This window comes from Pseudorasbora parva, chromosome 7 (assembly GCF_024679245.1).
Source record: "Pseudorasbora parva isolate DD20220531a chromosome 7, ASM2467924v1, whole genome shotgun sequence".
NCBI classification, from domain to species: domain Eukaryota; kingdom Metazoa; phylum Chordata; class Actinopteri; order Cypriniformes; family Gobionidae; genus Pseudorasbora; species Pseudorasbora parva.
This window is the reverse complement of record NC_090178.1, coordinates 42,017,023-42,025,605: the sequence shown is the minus strand read 5'-3', so window position 1 is coordinate 42,025,605 and position 8,583 is coordinate 42,017,023. Positions and strand designations below refer to the sequence as shown.

At 36.4% G+C, this 8,583-nt stretch overlaps 1 long non-coding RNA gene across 2 annotated transcripts; it reads right to left on the bottom strand.

Moving 5' to 3' along the window:
• Positions 1 to 1,818: 1,818 nt before the first annotated feature.
• LOC137083885 (uncharacterized) lies at positions 1,819 to 4,787 on the bottom strand. Of its 2 annotated transcripts, XR_010906647.1 has the most exons (4): positions 4,721 to 4,787; positions 4,352 to 4,450; positions 4,035 to 4,081; positions 1,819 to 1,990 (listed from the first exon to the last, which is right to left on the bottom strand). It is a non-coding gene; the product is annotated as an uncharacterized lncRNA (long non-coding RNA). The 2 variants fall into 2 exon arrangements; XR_010906646.1 differs by having other exon boundaries at positions 4,352 to 4,777.
• Between the last annotated feature and the right edge of the window lie 3,796 nt (positions 4,788 to 8,583).

Below are 8,583 nucleotides of genomic sequence, written 5' to 3'. Positions count from 1 at the left end.
TGTTGTGTCAAATTGGGGTTCCAGTGTAAACGAGTGTTCAGAAAAGAAAAGCCACGGCACATTCCTTTGCACTCACAAACACAATAGCCTAATCTGCACAAAGACAAGGAGAGGAGACGCAGAGAGCTTATGCATTCAAAGTTTGCGGCTGTGAGATTAAAAATTTCCTTTCCAGAGTATCATTGCAAAGTTGTGCACAAAGCGTGTACATCCGTTTCAAGCAAATCCAGTCAGTCAGTGCTATTGGAGCGTTTCTTCGGCCTACTCCGCTTTCCAAGGCATTAGTCCTGCACACTGAAACGCAGCCGAACACAATGACTCTGAAACTATTCTCCATTCTCTCCTCCTCTGTATTTACTGCACTGACTAAATCATGTGGTCAAGGTTGTGTGAAGCCAGACTATAATGAGATCATTTCCCATTCTCTTTCTCTTGCCTATCAAACTTCATACAAATAGCTTGACTTTCCATAGCCTAAAAGTTTGAATAAAGAACTTGACAAAGCAACATGCCTTGCCTGCTACATAATATATGGCTTTTAGCATGAGGGACCGTAAACTCCATTTCCGTCAAGGATAATAACATTAACTCCGCCAGCCCGAGAAACCTCTGGAATGGGCGCACATAAACAATTCTACAGAACTTAAGTTTAGACGTGGATTCGGCACATTGTGTGTCCACGTTTTCTGTGAGAGGAAACAATAAAAAAGAAAGGAATACTATAAACACTGACATATGATTAAATGTTCATGCAAAGATAAATATTAGCAATCCTTGAATCCATTCTTGGGGGGTGAGTCTAATGCTATTTCATGCATTCTGACTTATTTATTTCCAAAAAAAATTGGAAAGTGTTTTTTCCCCTCTCGAATATAGCCCTCAACCAGAGCGAGAGCAAGAGCATGTCCATCAACGAGCTTCGTTTGGGTTACAGAAGCCGTCTGCAGCACTCTCGTTTTGTTTTTTGACCACAAAATCAACAATATCGCTAAGTAAGTGTGTTTTTGGTAGTGAGAGGAAGATAATTTTGTTCAGCTTCCCAAATAGTGGATGTAGTTTGTTTTTCCGGAGCAGCAATGGAGTTCTCCAAGTGTGTTTATTAGTTGCTGTCTACTAGTCGAAACCACAGGCGGTGAGTCAAACTGAATCAATTGTTTGTTTTGTTGGCAATTTCAAGCGCATATAATGTCAACTACACTGTAAAACCCAACAAGTTACGGTAACTCAAACCATTTGAGGAAACCGATTGCTTCAAACCAATTAAGTTTTAAAACCATTAAGTATGAGTACTGAAAACTCATATACATTGAGTTAAATTAACTCATATTTTAGTGTTGTTTAAGTGTTAAAACTTATATTTTAGTGTTGTGTTGATCAATTATTAAGAGTAAACTGAACTTAAAGATTTTAAGTTAATTTTATTAATTCAGTTTGAATTCAGGTAACAAATCTAACTAAGTCTTAACAACTACATGGTTACTTAAATGGTTTTAGGAAACAGATTGCGGCAAATGGTTTAAGTTCATCAAACTCAAAGTGATTAAGTTACATAAGACTAAGCACAAGCTAACATTGGTACAAAATGAAGACAGAACAGGAGGGTATTTTTAAGTAATTTATTGAAATATAACATTTACATCATAAATACAGTATGCCATATGTTCACAAATATAATTAGACAAAAAATATTAGACTTTTTCACCAAATAAAACAGCACAAACATGTTTAAAAAAGTCATAACATTTAAATAACCAAACATATACAATAAAAAAAATTATGTAAAAAGGTACGTTTCCTCAAAAAGCAAAAGCACTGTATGATCTTTAATGTACTCTAAGTGTATTGCACTGACCGAAGACTTGGCAGACATCACCACCTCATCTTTAAAGACAATCAAAGCATCCAGTGGGTTTAAAGGTAACGTTCCCTCTTCCTCCTCGACAGTAAGGATGGTGACTGTTGGCTTCTGCACCTGGTCAAGCTCCTTTTTCTATATGCATTGGAAAAAAAGTTTGTATGTCACCACATATAAAAATAACCCTTGTCAGGGCAGACACCATATTTCAATTTTCATAAATAAAAAAAACGTTGTTATAAGGAACGGATTATTGTTGATTTAATTGGGCGTGTGCTTATTTAAAACCCTGTAGTTCAATTTTGTAAAGATGTTAAGTTGTTTGTCAGCAAGGTTTAATTGGGGGAAAAACATTTTCAGGGGTGTATCAGCCGAATGTTCTAGACCTTGAATTGAATGACGAATTGAATTGAATTGAATTCAAGCGATAATGCACACATTGCAAAACATTTGTTTTTCATGTCAGTATGTCATAAATAGAAAGAGGCAACAGTTTACTGTCAAAGATTTGTCGCTCACATCACGCCGCATCCAGTGTAGACAACATAACGGACTATAAGGGGCTCTTTTGTCCTGTCGCGCTGCTCACATCCGGTGTAGACAAGGTGAAACAAGACAGATTTGATTAACAAATTTTAAATGGATAATGGCAAGACATCCTTGGTGTAAATTACGTTCTTCTTTCAGATTAATATAATCAGAGCGGTATTAATAAATGTCCTGGTTAATCCAAGCATTATAATGGCAGTAAATGGCTGTCCAAAATTTGAAGCCAAAAAAGTGCATCTATTCATTATAAAAGTAATCCACATGACTCTGGAGGGTTAATAAAGTACTTCCGAAGTGAATCGATGGGTTTATATAAGAAAAATATCCATATTTAACTCGTTATAAAATAAGAAAACAACTAGTTTCTGGCGCAACGATGACGTCGGATATCGCGTAAAAAAGCATAACAGCCACGGCGTTGACGGCGGACGCAGCGTAAAAAACATAAATGATGTGACGATGATGTCGGGCGTTGCACAAGCGTTTTGAATCACGAGACGAGAGGATATTTTTCTTACACAAACCCATCGATTTAATTCAGAAGGCCTTTATTATTCCCCCGGAGCCGTGTGGAGCACTTTTAAAATGGATGGATGCACTTTTTTGGGCTACAAATTTTGGGCTGCCATTCACTGCCATTATAAAGCTTGGACGAGCCAGGACACGTATTAATATAACTCTGATTGTATTCGTCTGAAAGAAGAATGTCATTTACACCAAGGAGGACTTGAGGGGGGGAGTAAATCAGGGTGAACGATTCCTTTAAGCTTGAGCTGAGATTGGTTTATTATGTGTCAAATAAGCTTTTGCTGTGCTCAATGTATATGCTAATGAAAGCCTAAATTAAACGTTTTGAAGACTAGATTTTCAATGGACAGATTAATAAAATTCTTATGTGTTTGGAACAATATGAGGGTTGGTAATTTATGAATAATGACTGAATTTGTATTGGCAAGTGGACTATACATTTAAGACAACTTGAATGATCAACTATCAGTCACTGTAACCACACCATGCATTTATGCTGGTGGCAGCTGAAAGGTTAACATGTTGCTAAATAAATGTAATGTAGTTTTGACATGTGTCCTACCTTGTGTCTTGAAAACATCTCCTGACTCTTCCTTTTAAATAGTAACAGACCTGCCAGGATCGTAGTTTTTTTATGATTCATGACAAGACTTCTTTCAACCACTGCAAATCTAGCATTGCCAATTACCTTACACCTTTACAAACCCAAGGCAACTTCAGGATAACTGCCAGTGAAAATATAACACACGAAATGTTTCTGTTTATATTAGGAAAGCCGACTATAACAACAACTTTCAAGACTTGACCAGTATTCTCCTGAAGCAATACAACATGACTTTGAATGATAGACAGACTGGACTTTGGACTTTAAGCCTTTTAAAAAAATCATATTGCTTCAGAAGACTTACAAGTTGTGCTAAAAGACATTTATGGTCATAATTACGTTTGCAAAAATAGCAATTCATTCAAAAATTTAAATTGAAGAACAAACTTATATTTGTATGAACATTATGTAACTGTTCATAACGTTATCATTTGCATTTTGCACAGTAACGTTACAAAATTCCATTGATTTGTTCAATGTTAATTCTAACTTACTTACTCATAGAATTGTAGCCACGTTGCTGCCATTGCACCTTCGTCTTTGCTCTGAAAAGATTTAAAAGCATGGCAACAATGTGTTAGTGTGAGTTTCAAATGAGAAAACGTCATGAGAAACAAATAACAGTTTAAAATTTTATCTAACGTTAGCAAAACAGGATCTAAAATGCTCCTCAAGTCACTTTGTTCACCCCGGAGCTTCAGCTGCTTTAGTCAAATTAACTAGCATCACATATGATAGAGGAAACTCGAATTCGATTAACAATACATTTAAAACGGTTGTAATATAAGGAATGCGTGAGTTTGCATTAACGTTACCTTTTGCTTTAACGTAAGTTAGTTAACGTCACTGTGGCACGAGACGAGAGACATGGAAAGATGACCAACTGTCTCAAAAGCCAGCGTTTATCTGTCCGACTGTGAGAAAGCACAAACATATATTTTTTAATTCCCCGCTGACAAACTGCAGTGTAAAACAGCATAATTAACTCCAAACGTGTACATTACCGTTGATAACACTGGTGCAATAGCGCATTTGCTCCTAATGTTAGATTGTTTGCTGGCTAACTTTACACACAACATTACTGAGCTGGTTAATCTTCGGATAAACATAAAAGAGTTACGAAAATAACACTGAAAACGTTCAAACATGAGCGAAATATGAATAAATAAGTTTGAAACGCTTACCTTTTGTTTTTCTTGACTGTAGCGCGAGCCGTCCTGCTGTGACTGGACTGAAGGAGGGAAAATGGTGCGTTTTTTGTTACCTCGGAAACTCACTGGGATGATACTTTGACATGACTAAATGTAATGACTTTAAAAGAGCTTAATGTAAGACTGTAGGCTATGAGGTAGATTAATGTATATACTATTGTTTATTTATTTATTTTATCAGCTTTTAGTCTTTCCTGTAGCTCAATGAGTAGAGCATGGCGCAACGCCAAGGTCATGGGTTCGATTCCCAGGGAAAGCAAGACTTGACAAAAATGTAAAATGTGTACCTTTTACAATGTAAGTCGCTTTGGATAAAAGTGTCTGCCAAATGCATAAATGTAAAATGTAAATGTAGTTATTTAATTGGCCATAGATGTAAAATACTAGATTAAATAAATATCTGTAACTTAAACCATTAGAGTTAAAAAGTTTTAGTAACTTATTTAGATTGAGGTTTGCTTACAATAATACATTTTTGAGTTAACATCACACATATTTGTTAAGTTGAATTAACTTTTTTGGTAACATTAAGTAAAATGAACTTATTTCATTTAGTGAATTTCACTGTTAGGTTTTACAGTGTACTCAAACGACTTACTGAGTTGTAAGTCGCTTTGGATAAAAGCATCTGCTAAATGCATAAATGCAAATGTAAACCAATAGTGAATCTGTCTTTTATATATATGATAAAATTAAACACTCTTCAAAGATATGAAGGATGCAATACTACACTACACTGTAAACCCTTATGTTGTCTATACTTAAACAAATCAAGTAATCTTGACTAAATATTACTACTTTAGTCCAAAAACTCAAGTTAGTATAACTTATTAACCTACAAAATACATAAACTTAATATTTCTTGTTGAATGAACTCAAAATCATAATTAATTAAAAAAGCTCACTCTGGTCTTGCTTTGATGTGATTGGCCATGCAAGGAGTTCTGTCTGGCTACAAGAACTAATTCACTGATTGGAGGACATTTACAAAAGGCGATCCTTTTCTGTTGCTGATTCAAATTAAGATGGGTACTTTTTCATTGTGTGCAATCGTAAAATCGGTAAGCAAAAATTGTACTAAATAAAAAAGTTACTAAACATAATAATAATGTGTGAATGTATTTCTGTTTTAATGAAAATAATAGTTTCGTTGGAAGTCACCATGATGGAGATCAGTGTTTCCTTTAGTTGGGCTCATGAACCTTGACTATGTAATATTAATAGTTATCTGGCTGCTTTTTGTTTTTGAGACACATTTGTTATGGAACACAAAGTCAAAAGAGAATATCATCAAGTGATGTTATTTAATCATTGATGATGATAACATCATCATGTATTGGCAGAATGCCTGATCGCATGCAGAGTCTAATGCTCTGGTTGTCAAAGCAGTTATTAAAAGTTTTGAAATATTAATAAAAATATCCATGAGATTCTTCACTCTTGTGGTAATTGAAAAATGTATTATTTTATTTTTTTGTGGATAAAATGTTTAAATCTACCACATTAGTTAGACATGCACAGACATCAAGAATCTGTGTATGAATCTCAACAATGGTGACAGTCCAAAAAAATAAAATAAAAAATAATTCCGATAAACAGATCAACTCTGAACATAAAACAAGCTACAAAAACATCAGAACAAAAGAGCAAAAATAAAAGCAAATGGTAAGAATCAAAGAAAATGTGTAACAATTCAGATGTATAATTTATTCGTGTTGCAATCCATGTTTAAGTTTTGATTGGTTGTACCCAGCATGGTTTACTGAGCTTCTGGTGTACCCAGTTTGGTGAACTTAACAATTTAAGTACAGTGAACATGAGCACCAAGTTGAGTGAACTTAAATGTATAAGTTTTGGGAGACTCTATTACTTAATTGAATTGAGGGAACGAGTTTACTCAAATCAATTGAGTTCAATCAACTTATTAGGGTTTTCAGTGTATAGGTACTCAAGATAAACATGAGATTGGCAGAAAATGTGTTTGTTATGTAGCCTTTAAAAATATATATATACACCGATCAGACATAACATTACACTGTAAAAAATTATATGTTCAATAAGTTATGACAACATATGTTTTTTCATTGTTTTAACTCATCAAAATAAGTTAAGAAATGTTAAACTTGTTTTTATTAGTTATACAAGATGTAACTCATTTTTTAAAGTCAGTTTAACATAATTTAAGGTGAAATAACTTAAACATCTAAGTCGATTGTACTGCAAAAGTTCAAAATTTGCCTTTTTTTTACAGTGTACGATTGTATATAGGCGTGAAAGGTGAAGTGAAGAACACTGATTATCTCTTCATCATGGCACAATTTAGTGGGTGAGTTATATTAGGCAGGAAGTGAACAATCATAATGGGCAAGCATAAGGATTTGAGCGAGTTTGACATGGGCCACATTTCGATGGTTAGACGACTGGGTCAGAGCATCTCCAAAACTGCAACTCTTGTGGGGTGTTCCTGGTCTGCAGTGGTCAGTATCAAAAGTAGTCCAGAAAAGGAAAAGTGGTGAACCGGAGACAGGGTTGTGGGTGGCCAAGGCTCAATGATGCACGTGGGAAGCAGTGAATGCTGGCCTGTGTGGTCTGATAAAACAGACAAGCTACTGTAGCTCAAATTGTTCAAGAAGTTAATCCTGGTTCTGATAGAAATGTGACAGAATTCACAGTACATCACAGTTGCATATGGGACACACAGCCACAGACCAGTCAGAGGGCCTATGCTGATCCCTGTCCACCATCGAAAGCACCAACAGTGGGCACATGAGCATCAAAACTGGAGCAATGGAAGAAGATGACCTGGTCTGATGAATCAAGTTTTCTTTTATATCACGTGGATGGCTGGCTGTGTGTGAGTCACTTACCTGGGGAACACATGGCACCAGGATGCACCATGGGAAGAAGGCTAGCCTGCAGAGGCTTGTAATGCTCTGGGCAATGTTCTTCTGGGAAACCTTGGGTCCTGCCATCCATGTGGATGTTACTTTGACACGTACCACCTGCCTAAGCATTTTTGCAGGTCATGTACACTCTTTCATGGAAACGGTATTCCCTGATGGGCGTGGCCTCTTTCAGCAGGATAATGCGCCCTGCCTCAAAGCAAAAAATGGTTCAGAAATGGTTTGAGGAGCACAATGAGTTTGAGGTGGTGACTCTGCCTCCAAATTCCCCAGATCTCAATCTGTTAATTATTTAATATATAAAGCTGCCTATTTTTCAGGTGGATGAAGTTTATTTACAGTGTGTGTTATTATTAATTCCAGATATGAAGTTGCTCTATGCAAAGACATTGACTGGAAGATGTGAATAGTGGGAGTTGCTTGAGTATTCAAAGACAAATTTGGTTAAGCATAAATAGTAAATAGTAAACAGTTTGTCTGGTGCATTGGCATTTATGACCTCGATGGGATGAATGAGTTCAAAGCGTGTCACATGACATGAACATACACACTCAGTCCACACAAAACTGGCATGCCATAAGGTGGAGTACATAAAATTTTAAATGACCTATTCATAAAACACAACACACAAATCACTAAACACAGGTACGCCGCATGCCTCGATCACACACACTCCATAATCGGGTGCATTAAAGGATGGCAGTGAAGCCTTTCATTTACGAAAGGGTCTCGTGAGCCGCCCAGGGTCAAGCTGATGGCTGGGCCCGCCACACATGCTCAGTAGCCGCCGCTGATTAATTTCCACTCGCGTCTGCTTTGTCTTCTCCAGCTCGCTGAACAAGTTCATTTCATCTGATGAGTTCACGCGGGGGTCAGGACAGTCCTCGCACCAGATATCACCCACGCGCGGAGCTCTGGAATATGGCAGACTCG